This window comes from Pseudonaja textilis, chromosome 2 (assembly GCF_049901715.1).
Source record: "Pseudonaja textilis isolate UNSWEBS1 chromosome 2, rPseTex1.2, whole genome shotgun sequence".
NCBI lineage: Eukaryota > Metazoa > Chordata > Lepidosauria > Squamata > Elapidae > Pseudonaja > Pseudonaja textilis.
In genome coordinates this window covers 253,192,916-253,218,728 of record NC_141991.1, presented here as the reverse complement: position 1 = coordinate 253,218,728, position 25,813 = coordinate 253,192,916, and positions in this window count along the sequence as shown.

Here is a 25,813-nt window from a genome sequence, read left to right as displayed (position 1 = left end):
CCAGAGCCCTGAGAAAGCTATACAACTTCACTTTTGAAAGATTCAAAAAGGCCACCGCGAAAAGAGAATCAAGATTTGTTTTCACATTATATGTGTTATGTAGTTGCTAAGAGATTATTGTTATTAATCTTTAAGGTGATAATTAAAAAGCTAAATGATTATTGGGAGTTAAGGAGGACTTAACCAAATGATATATAAAGTATAGGGGGTGGTACACTCTAATTGGCAATTGTGGGGAAAACTTTTTTTGAAATGTTTGAATTGAGATGGAGTTTTTGAAATGATGAAATAAGAATATGCGATGAAATTGCAAATCTGACAGATAAAAGTATAAAGCACAGTGAATAATATGAGAATTATTTAAAGTTAAAAGAAATAGAAATGAATAGAAAATATATAAAATAAGTTTGAGAAGAATACTTGAGAAAATTAATAGAAAATATGTAAAGTAATGATAAGATATGAAACTAAATGTGAAAGGTGAATATGCAATCAAGATCATGTCTGTATGGAAATGTGAAAACCTGGAATCACGTTGTTCACTAAAAAAAGATGTTTTTAAAATGTGAACAAATAAAAAAAAACTTTTTTACAAAAAAATTGTTTTCTACTATTTTGGAGAATAGGACACAGGCTGGTAGATAGAAAATAGATATTATGACTGTTTTTGAAGAATAGTTTAGACTGGGATTGCTGGTGAACTAACAAGCCAAAAATCAGGAATCCCTTATAGATAGTCCTTGAATAATTACCATAATTCAGCCTGGTGATTACGGTCATAAGTCATGATATGGTCATAAAGCAGGTCACCATGCTACCAGATCCTCGAATTATGACCATAATTCAACTTGAAAATTATGGTCATAAGTCACAATATGGTCATAAAGGAGGTCTCCATGTGACAATATCCTTGACTTACAACCATTATTCAACCTGGCAATTACGGTCATGAGTCATGACATGGTCATAAAACAGCTATTAAGTGAATCTATTCTTCATTATTGGCCAGTTTTTGCTAGAAACTGGAACTAAATGTCAGTTTTCGATAAAAATGTTAAAAATCACAATCACAGTTGGTAGTTTTATGGGGGGCAGTTGTCCTTTTTTGGATTTTATTTATTTTTAGGTTGGTATTTTAACTCACTTTTTTTAAAAAAAAGTTTTTTAAAAAAATTTTTTATAACAAAAACAAATAAAACCATCTTTCAGTTTTCCAGTGTGTCGGTTGGGTACATATATTTTGTGCACATAATAATATCATATATTTCTTACTTATTTTATATTTATAACCATTCTAATCCTTACTTTATATCACATTGGTCAATTGTTCTATTATCATTAACATTGTAATTATTATCTTTCAAAAATATATTCCATCATTACCTAAGTTATATTGTATTTTAACTCACTTTTGAATAAAATAAAAATAGGATGAAAACATTGTTAAAAATCCATCGTATTTCCTCAGGTTGCTACAAACAGCCATAAACGTAAGCGATCCTGTGATCCCAGGGGACAGCGAGGAGCGATGTTGGAACTTAAAATGGGGCCATTAAGTAGCTTTTCAGGGGTCCCCTGTAATTTCAAGTTGTCGCTAAGCTGCTAATCGTAAATTACAAGGCTGCCTGTAATGACAATTCTTGCCAAATTCTCTACCCTTCAACTGACCTTGAAAATGTGGCTCTTGATTCAACAAAATTTCACAAATATAATACTGTGTAAAGGTTAGAAGAGAGCAGAATAAGAGAGTCGTGAGGGACCTTGGAGATTCTTGCTATCCCTTCCCCCCACTCCTCCTCCTCCTCCTCCTCCTCCTCCTCCTCCTCCTCCTCCTCCCTCCTCCTCCTCCTCCTCCTCTTCCTCCTCCCTCCTCCTCCTCCTCCTCTCCTCCTCCTCTACTCACTCCTCCTCCTCCTCCTCCTCCTCCTCCTCCTCCTCCTCCTCCTCCTCCTCCCCCTCCCCTCCCTCTCTTCTCTGCCGACCTCAGTCCATTCTAGCACTGATGATACCTAGCTGGGTAATGAAATGTCTGCAGGAAAGCAACCAAACTCAGAGACCACGAAATAACTCATACAGTCCTCCTCCTCCTCCTCTTCCTCCTCCTCCTCCTCCTCCTCCTCCTCCTCCTCCTCCTCCTCCTCCTCCTCCTCCCTTCTTCCTTCTTTCTTTTTCCTTCTCCTTCTGTAGAAAATCTGCCTATCTGATCTTTAAAAGTTGATAAAGACTTAGTGGCATATAATCAATCAACAGTCCCAATAATTCAATAACTCAGCACTTCTTACCTTGGCTCAGTTATTGCCTGAATGGGCCATTTATTGATATGTATATATTTTGTATTTACTGAATGCTTAGACCTCAGAGTGGTCAGACGTTTGCAAGAAATAAAACCTCCATTATACAAAATATAATAATAAAACAACTATCAAAGCAACACTAAGCGAGAGTTTTAAATCAGATCATTATAGAAACAATTCTTAGGGCATCCTATCGAAGATTTCCATGTGAACTGACTTTTGGAAGTCTATCAGAGATGCAGAGAGGAATTCGTGGAAATATTCTAAAGGAAAATAAAAGTTCCTTCAAGATAGAAAGAGGCCTGGAAGGGATGACAGGCACACACACACACACACACACACACACACACACACACACAAACCCAAAGTGGATTGTACTGTGGGCAGGTAGAGATATTTTTTACATAGAAGCAACAAGCCAAGTTTTGGCCTGAAGGGGGACAAAGCCCCTGAAATAACATGAAAAGGAAGAAAGCAGAAATGAGGATGAAAGTGGTGAGAGAGAGAGAGAGAGAGAGACAGAGGTCGGAGTTGGCCAAATTCTCAAATTTTACAGTATTTCTGGATTTGGTCTTTTCAGGCAAGTCGGCCGAGTTGAGATGTTTTTTTTTCCTCATGATATTCCAACTTCTGCTTTAAAAGTCTACTCCATCTAATCATCAGGCTCCGTTGGGGGATTCAGAATAATAGAATAACAAAGCAACAGAGTTGGAAGGGACGTTGGAAGTCTTATAGTCCAACCCTCTACTCAAGCAAGAGACCCTGTCCCATTTCAGATGAAGGGTTGTCCAGTCTCCTTTTGAAAGACTTCACGTTGGAGCACCCACAACTTCTGAAGGCAGGCTGTTCCACTGGTTAATTGATAACAGGTCTAAGTATAAGCATGGTTACGAATACGTGAAATGGATACTAATAAAAAGAAACAATAGGACAGGGAAGGTAGGCACATTGGTGCGCTTATGCACGCCCCACACAGACCTCTTAGGAAAGGGGTGAGGTCAATAGTAGACAGTCCAAAGTTAAAGTTTTTCGGGTTTGGGGAAGAAACCACAGAGTCAGGTACAGTATTCCAGACATTGACCACTCTGTTGCTGAAGTCGTATTTCCTGCAATCAAGTTTGGTGCGGTTTACCTTGAGTTTGTTTCCTTCAAGCACTCTTCATATGCTTTAACCTCCAGCTCCCTAATCATTCTTAATGATGTTGCTGTTCATTGTTAATGCTAGTGCTACTAACTAGTAATATGGTGATTCACTTAACAACGGTGGCAAGAAAGATAATAAAATGGGGCAAAACTCACTCAACAAATGACTCCGCAACAGAAATTTTGGGCTCAGTTGTGGTCGTGATGTATACGATCATTTAATCCATTCTATATCTTGGTTTCTTTTTCAAAAGAGTCAGGGAGCCCATTATTTTTCAAGATTAACTCTGCCCAAATCAATCTATAAATTTCTAAAAACGAATTCTGGACTTGGGCTATAATTTTCACAAATTTCAAACTTTAGCTTCTGGGCCTCTTCAGGCAGATATTAGTCCTCTGTGTATTGATTCAAGCACGACTCTAAAGAAACGATTTGGTGACTTTTTTTTTTTAAATATAGATTTTGTCAAGAAGCAGATTCCCTGATAAACATTGACAAAAATACATATTCTACATGAATCTTGAGACAACAGTTATGTTCCAGATTGCTTTAATTGATGCTTTGGTGGTGTTGTTTTATTTCTGGGTATATACTCATTGGTACTGTAGCAATGGGAAAAAGAGGGGGAGAGAGAGAGAGAGAGAGAGAGAATAGATAGATAGATAGATAGATAGATAGATAGATAGATAGATAGATGATAGATAGATAGAAAGAAAGAAAGAAAGAAAGAAAGAAAGAAAGAAAGAAAGAAAGAAAGAAAGAAAGAAAGAAAGGAAATAGATAGATGTTTTCTTAAGTTTTCGCGGGTACTTACATGTATGGTATTCAGCTTTGTTTGGGTATTTTCCCACATCATTATAGTTGTGCTTTTAAAGTTGTAGCAACGTTTCGGCAGAATCTCATCTGCCATCATCAGACTTCTGTATTGTGTTCGTCTGATAAATAGATAGATAGATAGATAGATAGATAGATAGATAGATAGATAGATAGATAGATAGATATGATTAGTAGAGGATATTTTACGCATCTAGTTTCAGTTCTGTAGAAAGTTAGCACCCAACCCTCTCCTAAAAGAATGAAATGTTTGGGGAAATATTTTAAAAAGGCAGGATAAAATATTTCTTCTAAAAGAGAAATAAAAATCTTAAACTCAGAGCCCCAGCTCCCTGTCCCCAAGCAGATACTAAGCTGAGGACAGCTTTTAGAAAGGCAGATTCAGTAATCCATTACTGCCTGCAGCAAGATAGATAGATAGATAGATAGATAGATAGATAGATAGATAGATAGATAGATAGATAGATAGATAGATAGATAGATAGATAGATAGATAAATAGATAGATAGATAGACAGACAGACAGAATGAATGAATGAATGAATGAATGAATTCTTTATTGGCCAATTTGTGGTTGGATACACAAGGAATTTGTCTTGAATGCAAATGCTCTCAGTGTACATAAAAGAAAAGATACGTTTGCCAAGAGTCAAGAAGCATAAGGTACAACATTTAATGATAATCATAGGGTACAATAAACAATCAAATCAAGTTAGTGAGTTCTAGTTCTGCCTTAGGCATGAAAACTATTTGGAGATTTTGGGTGCCTCTCTTCCCAACCCACCTCACACAAGTTGTTGTTGTTGGGGAAATAGGAGAAACAAGGACTATTAAGTACATCTATCTCGTTGCGTTACTTCTAAAGTAATGAAAGTAGAATAAAAATCTAATAAAAAATAAAATAAAATAATGCAATGAAGTCAAATAAAATGAAACAATAATATAAAATAATACAACAAGACAAAAATAAATACAATACAGTAGAATAATACATGAAATTCTATATGCTTGCAAAAATCTAGGGGGACTTTTTCTTCTTTTTTTCAGTCCGTCTTTCACCACAATGGTAGCAATGGAAAGTGTGCTCTTCCAGACACTGTTGAAAAAAAAATGAAGAAAAAGAATGAACAGAAATCTAAAAAATGTTGCAGTTAGGATACACGTATCATTGCACCCTTGCTCTCATTTGCCTGTAGGGTTTTTTTCTCGCTCTCTTTCTTTTTCCAGTGGCTTAAAATTGTAAGCATGCTTCATGAGCCCGTAGAAGGAAAAGAGAGCAATAGGAGTTTAAGAGCATATTTCATGGAGAATCTGTCTCTGGGATGTCATCCATCTAAACTAGAAGTCTAATGTGGTCTGTCATATGTAATCTGGTTGGCAGAGCTCCAGCGAAATGCTCTCCTTAGCAAGCAATCCAGGTGTAGTCATGAGTTTTACCTGGTTCTTGTTTACCCCAGGTACATAAAGGGGTAGGAAGCTGTGTGTTGTGATTGGGGCATTGCCATTGGGTTGCAACCACCCGTGAAGCCTCTTTCTCTACTTTCTGTGGTTAAAGCAGAATTCAGACGTGGGTCTCAACATACCTGGGCACTGCCTTGTCGTTGTCCTGACTAGAATAATAGGATTGGAAGGGGCCTTTGAGGTCTTCTAGTCCAGTCCCCTGTCTGTGGAGGGAGATGCTAGAACATTCTGTATTTTATTTGGGTTTGAGGGCGGATGGGTACACATAATCATAGGAAGAATAAGAGAGCGGAATAATAGGGTGGCAACCCAAAGGGCAGTTAGACTTGGTTTTTTTTTCCTTTGAAGATGTTTCACTTTTCATCCAAGAAGCTTCTTCAGCTCTTCACAATCATAACCCGGATGACTGAAAACTCCCCATAGAAAAAAGGGTTGAAAGGGATGCTGGAGATGATAGATAGATAGATAGATAGATAGATAGATAGATAGATAGATAGATAGATAGATAGATAGATAGACAGATAAGAAAAGGATGGGTGGGTGGGTGAGTGGATGGATGGATGGGTAGATTAGATATAGATAGATATCCCACCTTTGTTAATGGGCCATTAAGGCCTGGGCCAGTCTACTCTACATAACAAAGGTCTACCTCCTTCAGGCAGAGCCATTTAATTGTCCTTCATTGCATCACCCATTAAGTTTCAACCAAACTTAGCACACAGACAACCTACACAGCTAACTATGACCTCTGACAGCAACCAATCAGGATACTCTTCCTGTGCCCCAGGAAGTTCAAAGCCCAGAGAGGGCATAAAACCCAGGGACTCTCAGCATCACTTCCTTTTTCTCCCAGGATCTCCAAGCCATGTGGTCCTGTCCACCATTAAACCATCTTTCCAAGCAGTCCGCATGTTTCCAGTGTCTTTCTTCCCCACTTGGAACTGAACCCAGAAGGATATTTTTCCAGTGATGATAGATAGATAGATAGATAGATAGATAGATAGATAGATAGATAGATAGATAGGGATGGATGGATAAGTGGGTGGATGGGTGAGTGGATGGATGGAAGGATGGATGGATAGATTAGATATAGATAGATAGATAGATAGATAGATAGATAGATAGATAGATAGATAGATAGGGATGGATGGATAAGTGGGTGGATGGGTGAGTGGATGGATGGAAGGATGGATGGATAGATTAGATATAGATAGATAGATAGATAGATAGATAGATAGATAGATAGATAGAGATAGACAGACAGACAGATGGACAAACAGACAGAGAGATAGATAGATAGATAGATAGATAGATAGATAGATAGATAGATGATAGATAGATATAGATAGACAGACAGACAGATATAGACAGAGAGAGAGAGAGAGAGAGAGATGATGGATGGATAAGTGGATGGATGGGTGAGTGGATGGATGGAAGGATGGATGGATAGATTCGATATAGATAGATAGATAGATAGATGATTAATAGATAGATATACATAGATGTATGGCTATATGGATCAGAGGTAGTATTCAGCAGGTCCTGATCAGTTCTGAAGAACCGGTAGCTGAAATTTTAAGTAGTTCGGAGAACAGGCAAATCCCACCTCTGACTGGAAATTTTACAGTATCCTTCCCCTGCCACGCCCACCAAGCCACACCCACAGAACTGGTAGTAAAGAAATTTGAATGCCATCACTGGTATGTATGTATGTATGTATGTTTGTATAGATGGATGGGTGGCTGGGTGGCTGGTTGGATAGATAGATAGGTAGGTAGGTAAGTAGAGACAGAGAGATAGATAGACAGACGTTTTATGTGTCTCTATCTAACATATCTATCTATCATATCTATTTCTCTCATCTGCCTGCCTGCCTGCCTGCCTACACTGATGGAGCAACCCATTAGTATAGAGAGCAAACCACCCCTCCAGAGGTGGTTATTCAGCAGGTTCTGACCAGTTCTGGAGAACCGGTAGCAGCAATTTGGAGTAGTTCAGAGAACCAGCCAATGCCACCTCTGACTGGAGATTTTACAGTATCCTTCTCCTGCCATGCCCAACAAACCACACCCACAGAACCGGTAGTAAAAAAAGAACAATTGAATCCCACCACTGCACCCCTCCCTTCTAGCACTGATGATGTTCCCTAGCTGGGTCACGAAACGTCTGCAAGGAAACAACCAAAGTCAGAGAGTTCCCAAGATGCCCGCCAGGCTCTCTTCTCCCCCAGAACCTGGCAAGACGGGACAGAAATCGTTCAACTCATTCCAAACCAACCCACAAAAGACTTTTTTTTTAAAAAAAACCCTCGCTCTATAGGAAAATATTTTGCTGCCACAGCGCTTATAGTAAAGGACCTTGTATTGCGAAGCATGCAGGCCGTGGAGGCCCGTGAAGTTCCTCCAGGATTTCAAGCGTCACCTCTCCATCTTCTCTCGGCGGGAATAAAGTTTTGCCCTTCGAATAATTATAACCAAACTCATGCTGGGTAGCGTCGAATGTCCCCCTGGCTGTTTCACTAGGGAGAAAGAGCTTCATCATTGAAGGGGTGTTCAAATCTCCTTTTGGGGAGCGGGTTCTCTGAAGGCTTCACTCGTCTCTTCCTCCGGGTGGCAAATCCTGCAACAAGCAACCTGAGAGGTGGAGGTGGACGGCTAGGAGATAGTGAGCCGAAGCAGAAATCTGCATATTTTCCCACCCTCTAATAAGAAATAATCCAAGTTAGCAGCCGGTCCCGAACCCATCCTTATTGAAATATGACTGTAATATAGAAAAGATAGCTCCCCCAATATTAATGTCCTTGGTGTTTTGCGGAATGTTTGCAAGGGAAAAAAAAAAAAGAAAGAAAAAAGAAAACGATCTCCCATGTATTTTGCTTTTATTTTTATTAGAAACTGCATCATTAGCTTTAAAAGAGTTGGAGAGAGAGAGAGAGAGAGAGAAATGATGGAGGCTGTTGTTGTTTTTTTCCTTCTTCCCCGCTTCTCTTTTTTCTCCTCTGCTTCTCTTTTCTTCTCCGGTTGCTTGGAAAAGAAGTTAGAAGAATAAATAAATAAACAAAGACATTCTTTCATAAACAGTTTTTCCCCTCTGGCTGGCATATTTGGAGAGTATATTAAATTTTTTCTCCCCCCACACACACACTTCGAGAAAAGAAAAGCAGTAAACCCTAGAAATGTTTGCATGCTAATGTCCCCACCGAGGCTTTGAGACAGACAGACTGGAAAAGGGGTGAGCCATGGATTAAAGTAGCAGCCAAGTCTCATAATTAATGGGTCTTCCCTTCCCTTCCCATTTTTTCTTCCCTTCCCTTCCCTTTTCCTGTTCCATTTCCTTCCTTCCTTCATTTTCCCTTCTTTGCCTTCCTCTTCCCCTTCCTCTTTTCTTCCTCTTCCCTTCCCTTCCCTTTCTCCTTTCCCTTTCCTTCCTACTTCCCTCCTTCCTTCCCTACCCTACCCTTCCCATTTTTCCTTCCTTGCCTTCCCCTTCCCCTTCCCCTTCCTCTTTTCTTCCTCTTTCCTTCCTTTCCCCTTTCCTAATTTTCCTTCCTTGCCTTCCATTCCCCCTTCCCTTTTCCTTCCTACTTCCCTCCTTCCTTCCTTACCCTACCCTTCCCATTTTCCTTCCTTGCCTTCCTCTTCCCCTTCCTCTTTTCTTCCTCTTTCCTTCCTATCCCCTTTCCTAATTTTCCTTCCCTTCCCTTCCCTTTCTCCTTCCCCTTTCCTTCCTATTTCCCTCCTTCCTTCCCTACCCTGCCCTTCCCATTTTTCCTTCCTTGTCTTCCTGTGTTATTTCCTTCCTTCCTTCTTCCCTTCCTATTTTTTTTCCTTCCTTGCCTTCCCTTTCCTCTTCCCCTTCCCACCCCTTTCCTTGTAATGTGCATCATCACTTCTGGCCAAGGTTAAATTTCCAGCTGGTGTATGAATGTCACATGCCATTAGATGGGGGGGTGGGGGGTGGGGAAGCGCCAATGCCACAAAGAATTGAGACGGAGAGGACGGAGATATTTCTCCTGCACGTCTGCGCGGGGTTCTGCCTTCCGATCCAGCATCTTTTGAGCAGGCAAAACAAATCAAAATACAGAGGGACAATCGGGAAGGTTGCGGCTTAAGCCTAGGAAGCTTCACTCATTGGGCTCTTGTTCCTTGTTTGGAGAATTCGTGAGTCCACCAGCTGGTAAAGAGATTTTTCTCTCCAGATTTTTCTGAAATATTAACTTGGGTCAGAAACACAATTGCCAGTCTGGATGCAATCTCCTGCCCTTCCTTCCTTCCTTCCTTCCTTCCTTCCTTCCTTCCTTCCTTCCTTCCCCTCCCTCCCCATTTTTTCCTTCCTCCTTCCCTTCCATCCCTTTCCTTTCCCCCTTTCCTTCCCCTTTCCCTGCTATTTCCTTCCTTCTTTCACTTCCCCTTCCTTTCTCCCTCTATCCCTCTCCTTCCCTTTCCTTTCCCTTCCTATTTTCCCTTCCCTTCTTTCCTTTCCGCTTTTCCTATCTCCTCCCTTTCCCCTTCCCTCCTATTTCCTTCCTTCCCCTTCCTTTCTCCCTCTGTCTCTCTTCTTTCCTTCCCTTTCCTTTCCCTTCCTATTTTTCCCTTCCTTTCTTCCTCCTTCCCTTCCTTCCTTCTTATCTGCTTTTCCTATCCATTCCCTTTCCCTTTCCTTCCTATTCCCCCCCTTCTAGTCCCTTCCTTTCCTCCCTCACTTTCCTCCCTTCCCCCTCTCCCTCCTCCTCCTCCTCCTCCCATCTATCTCTCCCTCCCCCTCTCTCGTTGTATTGACTACAACTCCCATCGTGTCTACTGTCCTTGTCCTATTGTTTCTTTTATTTCTTTTATTTTTCTTACAGGTATCCATGTATTCATAACTATGTTTTTACTTATACCTATTATCTTATAAGCAATTGACAAAAATAAATAAACAAATAAATATATAAATAAATAAATAAAAATTAAAACACAAACAGGATTTGAATTTCGCAGAAACACCAGTAAGCTGAGACAAGCTGGCAGAGAGTGTTTATAATCATAAAAATGCAGAAATAAGAACAATTAAATCTAACCCAACTGTTAGATAGTTTGCGTAATGCTGCCTGAAATTTCTCAGTAAGCATTTCCCACCCTCGTAATGAAAAATAACTTAGGACGCGACACGAACAAGGTGTTCTAATTAAATAGATTTGTTTACATCTTGTGCCACGAAAAGCTAATTCAGGCTGATATACTATATATTCCATTGCTATCTCTCTCCCACTCAGTGCAGAAAAGCACCCATTTTTAAGTAGTATTTTATTTAAGAATGTTTTTAAAGACTGCTTGATTAAGGAACCAGTGATTTAATGAAACAAGCTTCTCATTTTCTTAGGGAAGAATTCATACAATGCTGTGTGTGTGTGTGTCTGTGTGTATCTATATGCAAAAAGGCAGGAAAAGGCCACAGAGTGAGCGGTTTATCACAATATTCCCTCTCTTTTTATTGCGTGGCTTTTGCTAGTCAAGTTGAGTCGAGAAGTTCTCGCAGCCTGTGGTCAGGACATGTTTTTATGAAGTGACGATTAGAAGCAAGGTTAAAAAAAAGATCAACAAAGCAGAGCTGTAGACGACGTGAAGTTTTAAAAGAATAACAGAGTTGCATGGGACCGTGTAGGTCAGGGGTGTCCAACCTTTCACCTTCCCTGGGCCACATTAGAAGATGAAAATTTGGTTTGGGCCGCACATAAAATAAAATAACAGTAACGATACCTGATCATCCAAAAAAACCATAGAAAACATAGTTAACATATTAAATTTATTTGGAAATGAAATTAGTGAGATGTTTTTATTATTTATTATTAATTATTTATTAAAAATTATTTATTTTTTATCACGGTTTTTTATCACTTTTTTTATCACAGTTTATTTTCCGGCCAAATTTTGCTGTGGGGGAGAAAGCTCGCTCGCCTCACGCCTACCTCTCCTGCAAATGGCCCGGCTGGATGAGGCAGGACTGGAAGGCAGAAGTAGCAGCAGCGGCGGGGGCAGCGGTGGCGGGGGCAGTGGCGGTGGGGCAGGCGGGGGAAGAAGCGGCGGCGGTGGCGGGGGCAGAAGCGGTGGCGGGGGCAGCGGCAGCGGGGGCAGAAGCGGCGGGGCGGCAGCGGGGGCAGGGGCAGAAGTGGCGGCGGGGGCAGAAGCGGCGGCAGAAGCAGCGACGGCAACAGCAGGAGGTGGCTTTCTGACGGCGCCCGCCTTTTCTGTTGCTGCTTGGCCTGGCACTCGCCTCGCCCCGCCTCGCGCCTGCCTCTCCTCCTCCTCGCTGGCTCTAGCACGAAGGTTGGGGTGGGCACTGGGCCGCATTACGAGGCAACCTGGGCCGCATGCGGCCCGTGGGCCGTGGGTTGGACAAGCCTGGTGTAGGTCATCTAGTCCACTGTGCCTTGTCTTTTAGGAGAAAACCTAAGTATCTAGATATGTATGGAGATTCTCGGTCATCCAGGTGATAGTTGTCCCAAAGGTGCTATTTTTTTTTGAAGATGTCTTGCTTCTCATCCAAGAAGGGTCTTCAGCTCTGACTGGATGGTGGAGAATGAAAAGGATTTATACTCCTTGCAGACAGCTGGCCATTTGCATCCTTTTTAGAGGGTCATTGAGGTCACTTGGAGGTTTATCTGTGTCCTCAGTTGCCCCAAAGGTGCTTTTTCAAGAGGCAAATGGACTTTCTTGTTTTTCTTGGAAGATGTTTTGCTTCTCATCCGAGAAGCTTCTTCCGTTCTGAATGAATGATGAAGGATGGATGGATTTATACTCCTTTTAGATAGCTGGTCATTTGCATCCTTTTAGAGGGTTGCTGAGGCCACTTGGAGGTTTGTCTTTGTCCTCGGGGTCACCTAAGTAGTGCAAATGGCTGTGGAGCCTTCCTAGAACTGCTGAAAAGGCTCCACGTCCTTGTGCACTATTTGTACAACAAATGATGTCATCACAAGCTAGTTATTGTGGTCTGCACACGTGAAGACCCTACCCAAAAACATTTTCTTTTCTTCCCATCATTGCCACTCCATTCTGCTGTTTGGATCCAAGCATCTCCATCCCTTTGTAGACCTGCTTCAAAGAGGTCCTTTGTGCAGAGAGAACCATCAAACCAAAACACTCCCTTTGAAGATTTGAAAAACATAGCCAGGTGCGCCCAGTCTCGCTTTTCTTCTCAGGAGGCTACAGCTGTGCTGCCTGAGGAACATCTTACCATGAAGATGTTTGCTCCATTTTGTTGTTTGGAACTAGGTGCCTCTATCTATCCCTTTGAGAACCTGAATTACGGAATAACAGAGTTGGAAGGAATCTTGGAGGTCTTCTAGTCCAAACCAAGAAGGACACCTTATATCATTTGTCCAATCTCTTCTTCAAAACTTCCAGTGTTGGAGCGTTCGCAATTTCTCGGGGCAAGTTGTTCCACGGATTAATTGCTTTCACTCTCAGGAAATGTCTCCTTAGTTCCAAGTTGCTTCTCTCCTGGCTTAGTTTCCATCCATTGCTTCTTGTTCTGCCTTCCAGTGCTTTGGAAAATAGGTTGATGAATTTCTATCCATTATTTCCACCCTTCATAATGGACAACCATTTAAACGTGAGCCAGCTGTGTGCAGCAGCTGCCAAAATAGTCCTAGGCTGCATGAACAGGGGAACAGAATCAAGACCACACGAAGTGTTAATACCACTTTATAATTTCTTGGTAAGACCAAACTTGGAATGCTCCATCCAGTCTTGGTCCACCACGATGCAAAAAAATATGTCAAGAGTCTAGAAAGAGTGCAGTGAAGAGGAACCAAGATGATTAGGGGAATGGAGGCTAAAACTTATGAAGAACAGTTACAGGAACTGGGTATGTTTAGTCCCATGAGGGCGAACCTATGGCCTGCATGTCACAGGTGGCACATGGAGCCATTTGCGCAGGCACGTGAGCACCAGCCAAACTTACCTGCACTGTGCATGTGCATACCTCCCAGCTGATTTTCGGCCCATTTGAGGCCTTTTTCGGCCTCCCTGAGGTTCGAGGAAAACCTCTGCAGCCTTGGGAGGCTGAGAAACAGGTCCAGAAATACTGGAAGTGCCTATTTTCAACCTCTGGGGGGCTGCTGGAGCCTGGGGAGAGACCGTTTTCACCCTCCCGGGGGCTAAGGGAAGCCTCTGCAGCCTTTGGAGGCCAAAAAAACAGGCCTGTTTCATCACAATACTGGAAAACTCCCATTTGTCAGAAATGGTGTAGGGTTTCCTGCTTGGGCAGGGGGTTGGACTAGATGACCTACAAGGTCCCTTCCAACTCTGATTACCTGATTATCTGATACCTCCAGTGTTGGAGCACCCACAACTTGTGGAGATGAGTTGTTTCACTGATTAATTGTTCTCCCTGTTAGGAAATTCTAGGTTGCTTCTCTCCTTGATTAGTTTCCACCCATTGTTTCTTTTTCCTGCCTTCTCGTGCTTGAGAATAAGTTGACCTCCCCTCTACTTTGTGGCAGCCCGTCAAATATTGGAACACTGCTATCATGTCACCCCTAATCTTTCTTGTTATTAAACTAGACAAACTAAATTCCTGAAACCATTCTTTCTATATTTTAGCCTTTGCATATTGACTGCGGGGACATGATAGCAGTGTTCCAATATCTCAGGGGCTGCCACAAACAAGAGGAAGTCAAGCCGAACTTGACTGCAGGAAATACGACTTCAGCAATAACAGAGCGGTCAATGTCTGGAATACTCTACCTGACTCTGTGGTTTCTTCCCCAAACCCCCAAAACTTTAACCTTAGACTGTCTACTATTGACCTCACCCCTTTCCTAAGAGGTTTGTAGGGGGCGTGCATAAGTGCACCAATGTGCCTACTGTCCCTGTCATTTCTTTTATATATATTTTTATTTTTCTTATATGTATCCATGTATTCATAACTATGTTTTTACTTATACCTGTTATCTTATAATCACTTGATAAAATAAATAAATAAATAAATAAATAAATAATTTATCTATCTATCTATCTGTCTGTCTGTCTCTGTCTGTTTGTCTGTCTACCTCTATCATCTATCTATCAATCATCTCTCATATCTCTCTGTCATATCTATCTATCTATCTATCTATCTATCTATCTATCTATCTATCTATCTATCTATCTATCTATCTATCTATCTATCTATCTATCAATCTATCTATATGTCTTTCACCTCTATCATCTATCTATCTATCTATCTATCTATCTATCTATCTATCTATCTATCTATCTATCTATCTATCTATCTATCTATCTATCTATCTATCTATCTATCTATCTATCTCTATTGTCTGTCTGTCTGTCAACCTAGAACTAAGGAGACATGTCCTGACTATGAGAATAATTAATAAATAGAATGACTTACCTCCAGAAGTTGTCTGGGATTGTATAAGGTCTACTGCTGGAGACTAAGTATTTCAAAATATAAAAGGAAATTCTAATGTATCCAACTTTTCTAATCTATATAGATTCATTTGACTGATGGGATGGAGCTGCAAACTTATTCTCATACTTAACTAACACTTTTCAACATTAGGTAAAATAATAGAACTGCAAAATAATGATAAAGAACATTAGGAGAACACATCAATATGATAACCTCAGTATGATAATTAGTCTTTAGCTCATCTGGGTATTGTTTGCTGGTGAGGTGGTGTTTACATTTTTCGACTTCATTTTTGGCATTGACTTCTAACCGGTTTGAGAGGTTTCAGCCTGGAATGGTGGGTTTAGAACAGGGGTGGTATTCATCCAGTTCTGACCAGTTCTGGAGAACCAGTAGCGGAAATTTTGAGTAGTTTGAAGAACCGGCAAATACCACCTCTGACTGCCCCCACCCCCATTTACGCTCTGCCTCCAGAGTCCCAGCTGATCAGCTGGGTCTTCTTTTGTTGCCCTTCACAGGAAAACAGAGCTGGAAAGCAGGTTAGTGGGGTGGGGAGGGAATGAGATTTTTTGCAGTAACTTCCCCCTGCCAGCCCACCAACCATGCCCACCAAGACATGCCCACAGAACCAGTAGTAAAAAAAAATTTGAATCCTACCACTGGCTTACAACATATAATAACAGAGTTGAAAGGGACCTCAGAGATCTTCTAGTCCAACCCTCTGCTCAAGCAGGAGACCTTATACCATTTTTGATGTACATCTTCTCTGGACTATCTCACTTTTCTGATAGCCATTTTTGTGACAAGCACATAATTTAAACAAACAGATCCAAATAAATAAATTTCCGGGACCTGCGAGAAAACTAACCCAAACCAGCAGAATTCCCCCACTGTACAGAATCATTTGATCAAGGAGATGGCTGGCATATTAATTTCGTTAAATAAATACAAGTAAAAATATTTTATAAATAAAAGGTTTAGGCCCTCAAACAATTATGAATGTAATATCGTTCCTAAGAATCGTTCTTAAATAGCATCACTGGTTAGGTTTTATTTGATCAGTCTGGCCAATTTATTCAGTTTGCGGTTAAATTATTGATAATGTACAACAGACAGTTTCCATTACTGTACAAAATTTGAGGATCCACACAAAATTTGCAAAGGCAGAAAGAGAAGAAAAAAAATGTAAAGATTACAGCTGTACAGTAAGTCACATGGGAAATGGAAGGCTTTATAATTATATTCTCTACTATCCTGTCAGAGCTGAAGAAACTTCTTGGATGAGAAGCGAAATGTCTTCAAAAGAAAAACATAGAAAGTCCAGTTACCTCGTGAAAAAGCACTTTGGGGACAACTATGACCTGGATGATGCAGAATCTCTACAGACACATGAAAAACACTTACAGGAATTGGGCCTGGCTAGTGTTGTGAAGAGAAGGACCGGGGAGACATGATAGCAGCGTTCGAATACTTGAGGGACTGCCCCAAAGAAGAGGAAGGGGGTCAAGCTATTTTCCAAAGCATCTGTAAGCCAGACAAGGAATAATGGATGGAAACTGATCAAGGAGAGATTCAACCTGGAAATAAGGAGAAACTTTCTGACAGTGAGAACAATCAACCAATGGAACAGAAGTTGCCTTCAGAAGTTGTGGGAGCTTCATCACTGGAGGCTTTTAAGAAGAGACTGGACTGCCATTTGTCAGAAATGGTGTAGGGTCTCCTGCTTGGGCAGAGGGTTGGACTAGATGACCTACAAGGTGCCTTCCAACTCTGTTACTCTCCGTTATCTTTAATATACTTCAGGTATAACAATTACAATTAATTGTCTTGGATGTCTTGTTATATACTCTTTTATGTTGACTCTGTGCTTTAAAGACACATTTTCCTTTTGAGGCCCAGTATAGAATATTTTTGCATGGATTAATAGATTTATCTAAAATGGTGGAGATAGATGATATCTGAAGACTTGCTCTGTAGAAAAAGGGTAAAATGTTTTGAGGGCTGATCCAGGAAACATGCAAAGAATCAATGGATTTAAGTTAAATACAAATATTTAAATATTGATCTAGTGAGGAAGGCTTCTGGTAGAAGCCAGGAGACTGTGAGTTCTAGTCCTGCCTTAGGAATCAAAGTCAGCTGGGTGATTTTGGAACAATCATCAGGAGACTGGAAATTCTAGTCTTGCCTTAGGTAGGAAGGCCAGGAGGTGTTTTCCCATTGTTAGGAAAAGTGGTTCCGCCTTACAATACGTGTGTTTAGCCAACACCAGGTGGTGAGTTCCAGTCCTGCCTTAGAAATGAAAGGCAGCTGGGTGACTTTGGGCCAATCACCAGGAGATGGTGAGTTCTAGTCCTGCCTTAGGCATGAAAACTGGCTGGGTAACTTTAAGCCAGTCTCTCTCTCACTTTCTCAGCCCAACCTACCACACAGGGTTGTTATTATGGGGAAAATAGAAGGAGAAAGAAGGGTTAGGTATGTTTTCCACCATGAGTTATACATAAAAATAACAAAGGCAGGATAAAACTAAAAACAAAGAAGCAAATAAAATGAAGTAGAATTTGATTAGACACCAGGAAAATTATCATAACAGAAAGACCTGTTCAATAATGTCTCTCCTTCATCTTGAGATGAGGCTGGAAAGATACCATGCAAATAATCCCATCAATGGAAGAATATCTTAGAATACGATTATGTTTATTTCCCACCGAACTGAATTCTAATCTGAATCAGAATAGAGCTGGAAGGGATCTTGGAAGATTTCTAGTCTAGTCCTCTACTGAAGCAGGAGATCCTACATGGTATAGGATTGTAATTGTATATCAATTACAATATACAATTCAGCATTTCTGGGAGCTGAATGGATTCCCAGGTTCAAGAAGTAATTAAACAAGTCCCAATGCTTGCTTGGATTTTTATTTGTATATATCATCCTCACAATTGAAGCCCCAACGAATCTCTCTGGAGATTTACTATCCTTAAATCAGGGAGAAGGGAAAACACACACAGAAACACACCCTGTCTAATCCAACTGTTTGTAGAAGAAAAGTAGCACAGGCCGAAAATGCGAGCCAACCGGTTTTCACGGGTGAATTGTTGCAATCATCTTTGCGAAGAGGTCCTTCCTGAAGCAGGAAGGTTTTGCAGCCTCACGCACAAAACATTTCCTTTATGCTCTGTCTCTTAGCCAATTAATGCCACACTAAATTATACACCTGCCAGGTTTCTAATTGCACACCCCGGCAAAACAACTTTTGAGACATTGTCGCACCGATATTAACCTCCAGAAGAAGAGATCATAAAATGCAAGAGCGATAAAATTCGCATTCTGCAGGATTGCATTCCCTAGGATGATATTCTTCGGAAAGATCCATGATATATGGTGGAGTGGAATGAGAAAGGGTAGGGGGTCCCACACTTTGAAGAAGATTTCTGATCACCTGGGTTCCTGAGGATCTCGAAGGCCCACAGACCAGTGGGTCAGTAGAAAGAATGCAGAGAAGAGCTACAAAGATTATTAGGGGACTGGAGGCTAAAACATATGAGGACCAGTTGCAGGAATTGGGTACATCTAGTTTAAGGAAAAGAAGGACTAGGGGTGACATGATAGCAGTCTTCCAATATCTCAGGGGCTTCCACAAAGAAGAGTCAAGCTATTCTCCAAAGCCCCAGAGGGCAGGACAAGAAACAATGGATGGAAACTCATCAAGGAGAGAAGCAACCTGGGATTAAGGAGAAACTTCCTAACAGGGAGGAGAATTAACCAGTGGAACAGCTTGCCACCGGAAGTTGAGGGTAGTTCAACACTGCAAGCATTCAAAAAGAGACGGGACAGCCACGTCTCAAAATATAGGGCCTCCTGGTTGAGCAGGGAGTTTCAGTTCAATACTGTTATTATGATGAACGGTTAAAGAATGTTTAGGTTGTTTAGCCTAATGAAAAGAAGAGAGTAGGGGTGACATGATAGCAGTTTTCCAATATGTAAGGGGCTGCCACAATGAAGAGAGCATCAGCTATTCTCCAAAGCAGTTGAAGGCAGGACAAGAAGCAATGGATGGAAACTAATCAAGGAGAGAAGCAACCTAGAACTAAGAAGAAAATTCTTGACAGTGACAATAATTAACCAGTAGAACAACTTGCCTCCAGAGGGATTTTGTAGAAGATATAGAACAGCCATTTTTCCCCCCTAAAATGGTATAACATCTCCTGCTCTGTTTACCTACAGATGGCTTGCCCTGGCAATGTTGGTGAGGATATTTTGGATTAGGCTGTTGTTTAGTGAGTTGCAGTCTCCATCCTGTAAAGACCAGAGGTGGTCTTCAGCAGGTTCTGACCAATTCTGGAGAACCGGTAGCAGAAATTTTAAGTAGTTTGGAGAACCGGCAAATGCCACCTCTGACTGGCCAAGCCCCCATCTCTTCTCTGCCTCCCATTGAGTCCCAGCTGATCGGCTGGGTCTTCTTTGGTAGTCCCGCACAAGAGAACGGAGCTGGAAAGCAGGTTAGTGGGGTGTGGAGGGAATGGGGATTTTACAGTATCCTTTTCCTGTCATGCCCACCAAGCCATGCCCACCAAGCCATGCCCACAGAACCAGTAGTAAAAATGTTTGCATCCCAGCACTGACTGGGCTTCAGCATCCCCAGGGTTGTAACTCGGTTAATTAGAGCTTAATGAATGCTCCTGATTCTGCACAGTTCACACACAGACGCACACACACACACAGGGGTGGGATTCAAATTTTTAACAACCAGTTCTGTTGATGTAGCTTAGGTGGTGGGCGTGGCTTGGTGGTCATGTGACTGGGTGTGTGTGGCTTGGTGGTCATGTGACTGGCTGGGAGCGGCCAACTCAATATCACTCACATTGAGGCACGCATCTCCTCGCCTGGCCTCTCATGACTGCGGGGATGCTGCAACAGTCATAAGTGTGAAAAATGGTCATAAGTCACTTTTTTCAGTGCCATTCTAACTTTGAATGGTCACTCCACACAAGCAAAGTACCAGCAAAGGAGGGGAAAAAAACTCCTGAGACAGGAAGTCTAGTCTGCCAAGTATGTAATAAGGGTTAATGGAGAGGCAGTTTCTGTAAGCAACACCAGAATGTTTCCTTCCTGCCTTCCTTACAGGATTAGGCCAGTAATTTCTCCTAACAACCAGTTCTCTGAACTGCTTAGAATGTTAACAACCGGTTCTAGCGAATAGGTGCAAACTGGTAGAATCACACACACACAAACCTCCCAATGCACAAACGAGAGTTTGGGAAACTGTTGCAACTTTCTAAAGTTGGCTGATTCCAACCAGGTCTCTTCTGCTAATAAAATCCAGGCCTCTAAAACTAAAACGTTTGCTTTACCATTGATTAAGCATTATTTTGAGTTGCCTCCACCTCTTAAACTCTGAAACAAGGGGATCTCCAATTACTCTTCTCTGAAGACAAAGTCAGCCTGTGCGATTTCCAATCATCTGGAAGAAGAGAATAGAAAAAAAAGTATCTTATGCATATTCTTCCCCCTCATTTATCTGGGGCATAATTACATCTTTTCAGATATTCAACTCCAGCAATGAATATAAACAATGAAGGTTGCTAAAAATAAAATAAAAATAAAATAAAATAAATTAAGCACCTTAACTTCACCGCTCCACAAAAGCTTCACTTTAAAAAAAAGCGCAAAATTTAGCAGAAAAAGTACATTTCTTTCTTCACGTGGAGAATGTGACAAAATCAATGAGTGCATTAGGAACTTTCTAGATAGGGCTTCTCTTAAAAGCGGAGGTGAAAAATGGAGACACAGAATTACTCCCATTTCTGATTTCTCTTGTTCTCTGGAAATTACAAAATCTATAGAAGGGAATATCTGTCTCTTTCTCTCCCTTAAAATAATAATCAAAGGCATGTTTAAGGCAAATTTGAATACTGCATCCAGTTCTGGTTACCACAATGTAAAAAAAAAAAAAGATATTGAGACTCTGGAAAGAGTGCAGAGAAGAGCAACAAAGAGGATTTCCTAGCTGAAGGATGTGAAGAATGAAATATTTTGAGAAATATTTTTTAAAAGCCAGATTATTATATTTCCCAAAGAGAGAAATGGAGAAACATGTTTTTTTAGAGGCAGAAAGCAACCCCCACTTTTCTTAATAGCCCACAGCAGATGTCAGCATTTAAGAGATAAAGAGCTTATTGAAAGAAGACAAGTATCTAGATAGTTCTATTTATAAGTAAATACTCTCGCCCAAGAGCCAAAATAGGACGAATACCATTAAGCCACAATAGGAATTGCCCAACACTGTTTCAGAACAAAAGCCCCTTCATTGTATAATCTCAGAGCAGTCCAAACTTCAACCAAACTTAGTTCAGACAAAGAAATAGGATTTGTACTTTGCCTATAGAGCTAGCTATGACCCCTACATAACCCCTACATGACCCCTTGGGAATCTGACAACAGCCAATAGAATACATGTTCTTGCACAGGAACAGGAAGCTCAAGTGCAAAGCCCAAGAGAAGATATAACCCTTCCCCTTCTCAAATCCCATGTGGTTCTGCTTCATCAATAAACCATCTTTCCAATCATCCTCCATGTTTTCAATGTCTTTCTCCTGGATTGGAATAGAACCAGATGAATATTTCTCCTACAGTATGAAGAACAGTTGGGATTGTTCTGTGTTTTTGGTGAAAATAATTGCTGGGGAATGTTAATAAGTTCACTAAATCACAGTTAGTATCTCTCTCTCTGTCTCTCTCTCTCTCTCTCTCTCTCTGTCTCTCTTTTTGGGAGAGAGAGAGGGAAAGAGAAAGGGAGGGGAGAGAGATAAGCAGAGAGAGAGAAAGAGAGGGAGAGGGAAGGAGGGAGGGAGAGAGAGAGAGAGAGAGAGAGAGAGAGAGATAGCACAGCATGCTTCAAATGCTCACCCATAATGAACTTAACTAAGTTTCCCTCAATTAATCCTCTTTCCTCAAGGGATTGCTTGCCACAACTCAACCTTCTAAAATGTAGTTGGGTAGTTCTTGGTTCAGCACAGCCCCAGAATGACATCTCCAGCAATTATTTCGAGTAGAATGCAGAGGGTCTTCCTTGGGCCTTTATTCATCTGAAAGAATTTAGCTGCAGGAAAACCATATAATTTGTTCAAGGGAAGCAAGTCATATTTATAAGGAATATTGCAGGAGCTCTGATCTTGCCCGTGATTAGGAAACCCATCATGTCATGTGAAGCTGCAGCTCCGGGCGATGACTCAAAAGTAAAAAATAAAAATAAAAAAAATAAAAACCTGGAATTAAGGATAAACTTCCTAACGGTGAGGACAATTAACCAGTGGAACGGTTTGCCTCCAGAAATTGTTGGGTGCTCCATCACTGGAGGTTTTTAAGAAGAGACTGGACAGTCACTTGTCTGAAATGGTATGGGGTTGGATGACCTACAAGGTCCCTTCCGGCTCTGTTCCGATTGGTTGATTAATTGATTGAAAACTCATCTTTGTCAGCAGAAGGATGCCAACCAGTTGGATGACATAAAGAAGCTTGCAGAGGTGATGGAACAGATTGGCTAAATGAGAAATGAGTTCAGGGTGATCAGTGTTTATGCCTCTCATATCTGTGAGAAGGAGAAGAAGAGGAAGAGGAAGAAGAAGAGGAAGAGGAAGGAGGAGGAGAAAGTAAAACTCAGTTAACACATGTTTCACTTAGCAACATAAATTTTGGGCTCAGTTGTGGTCATAACCAAAAAGCTATCTGTATTTGAGGGGCTCCTACAAAATAGTTTGAGGGGGTGTGTGTCAAACTATTTTCCAAACAAAATGGATAGTAATTAACCATGGAGAGCAGCAACCTAAAATTAAGGAAAAATTTCCTATTTGTTAGAGCAATCAACCAATGGAATCACTTGTAGGTTGTGGGTACTCCATCACTGGAGGCTTTTAAGCAGTGAGTGGAAAGTCACTTGTCCGAAATGGTATAGAGTCTCCTGCTCAATCAAAGGGTTAGACTAGAAGACCTCCACGGTTCTTTCCCACTCTATCATTCTATGTTCTATTCCTGTGATGGCAAACCTATGGCATGTGTGGCACAGGTGGCATGCAGAGCCATTTGTGCCGGCACGCAAGCTGCAGGCAAACTTACCTCACTGCGCATGTGCGTGCCTCACAGATGATTTTCAGCCAGTTTGAGGCCTTTTTCAGCCTCCCAAAGGCTTGAGGAAGGCTTCTGCAGGCTTTGCAGGACAAAAATTAGGCCCGTGTCATCACTTCCTGCTTTTCCAGAAATACCGGAAATGATGAAACGGGCCTAGTTTTCGGCCTGCAAAACCTGCAGAAGCCTTCCTCAAGCCTCTGGAAGGCCAAAAAAGGCCTCAAACCAGCTGAAAACTCAGCTGTGAGATGCGCACATGTGTAGGGGGTGTGGGGATTGCATGTGCATGCCTAAGGCACGTGGGGGAGGTGTATGTTGCTTTCTGGGTAGTGCCGCACGAGCATGCAAGCACGCACACAATTTTTGGCACAAGAGCCCATAAAGGTTAGCCCCCACTGTTCTATTCTATGGATGAGGGATATATAGGAATTCAACAACTGTGGGAAAGACTAGAACATTATGGAATGGAACAACATTCTTGGAAGAAAGCAATGCAAAACATTATATATATATATATATTTGCCAGGAAAAGTACATGTGGTCCCCAAGGATCAAACAGACTTTTTATTCTGTTCCATCAATTTATTTGTGTGCGTATACAAGTTTAATCTGAAAAAAAAAATGCTTTATTTGTTTGCTTAGCATAGCCAGCTTCATATGCACGTTATTGCAGCTTTGTACCTATTTGTCCATTTTTTTAAAAAGGTGCTTTGCATACAATTTTCCGTCAGAAATCTTTTTAAGACTGCCTAAAGATACCGGTTTTTAAAAACAGCTTTGATAAACGGGGGCTACTTTAGACTCGGTGCTCCTGAATATACCATATTTCAAATGCAAACTCCTGTAAATAATCTTTTGAAGATCTCAGCTACACCTGAAATATATCCTTTTTTTTTAAACACTTGATTTCTAATGCAAGAGTTAAAAACACCACACTTGGAAGACTGCATCCAGTTCTGGTCACTCCAATTAAAAAAAAAAGATGTTGAGGCTCTGGAAAGAGTTCAGAGAAGAGCAACAGAGATGATCAGGGGCTGGAGGTCAAACCTACAAACATGGTTGCAGGACTTGGGTATGGCTAGTTTTATGAAAAGAAGGACTAGGAGTAACATGATAGTAGAGTTCCAATATCTGAGAGGCTGCCACAAAGAAGAGGGAGTCAAGCTATTCTCCAAAGCATCAAAAGGCAGGACAAGAAGCAATGGATGAAAACTAATCAAGGAGAGAAGCAACCTAGAACTAAGGAGAAATTTCTTAGTGATGACACCAATCAAAAATTGGAATGGCTTGCCTTCAGAAATAGTTGGTGCTCCAACACTGGAGGTCTGTGGAGCTTCTCCATCATCCAGATCATGGTTTTTCAAGAGGCAACTGGACTTTCTGGTTTTCTTTGAAGACGTTTCGCTTCTCATCCCAAGAAGCTATTTCAGCTCTGACTGGATGGTGAGGAATGGGAAAGTCCAGTTGCCTCTAGAAAAAGCACCTTTGGGTCCAATAGTGAAGGTTTTCAAGAAGAAATTAGACAATCATTTATCTGAAATGGTATTGGGTCCCCTGCATGAACAGCAGAGGTGGTATTCAGGAAGTTCTGACCAGTTCTGGAGAACCGGTAGCGGAAATTTTGAGTAGTTCGGAGAACCGGTAGTGGAAATTTTGAGTAGTTTGGAATACCACCTCTGACTGGCCCCACCTCCATCTATTCTCTGCCTCTCAAGTTCCAGCTGATCAGCTGGGTCTTCTTTTGTTGCCCTGCACAGGAGAACAGAGCTGGAAAGCAGGTTATTGGGGTGGGGAGGGCTTTTTTCAGTATTCTTCCTCTGCCACACCCACCAAGCCACACCCACAGAACCGGTAGTAAAAATATTTGAATCCCACCACTGATGAATGGGGGGTTCGACTAGAATATCTCTAAGGTATCTTCCAACTGTATTATTCTATGTTATATGTATGTTCTAAGGCACTGATGGCGAACCTTTTGGTTGTGGTGTGCCGAAAGCACTCACCTGTGTGATAGTGCCTGTGTGTGCATTCCGGCACCCACAATGCAATGCATCCTGCCCCCCTTGTGCATGCGCGCATAACATCCCCTCTGCCCCCTTATTTGCACTGCGTGCATGCTGATTTTTGGCCCATTTGAGGCCTTTGTTTGGCCTCCTAGAGGTTCGAGGGAAGCCTCTGCAGCCTATGGAGGCTGAAAAAAGGGCCTGTTTCAACACTTCTGGTATTTCCAGAAGGCCCATTTTTCAGCCTCCATAGGGTGCAGAGGCTTCCCTTGAGCCTCCCGGAAGCCGAAAAAGGCCTCAAACGGGTCGAAAATCAGCTGGGAGGCACAAGTATGCTCAGTGCAGGTAAGTTTGTCCGGTGCTTGCGTGCCCGTCCAAATGGATCTGCGTGCCACAGATTCACCATCACGGTTCTAAGGCAAGTATTTTAGAATAAGAACCGATGGATTCTAGTCAAAATCTCCTCCATTTTTCCAGTCCATGTTATTGAGCCCCAAGTTTCTGTTCCCAAGCAAAATGGCTGTTAAGTGAGTTTTGCCCCATTTTACGACCTGTCCAGCAAATCA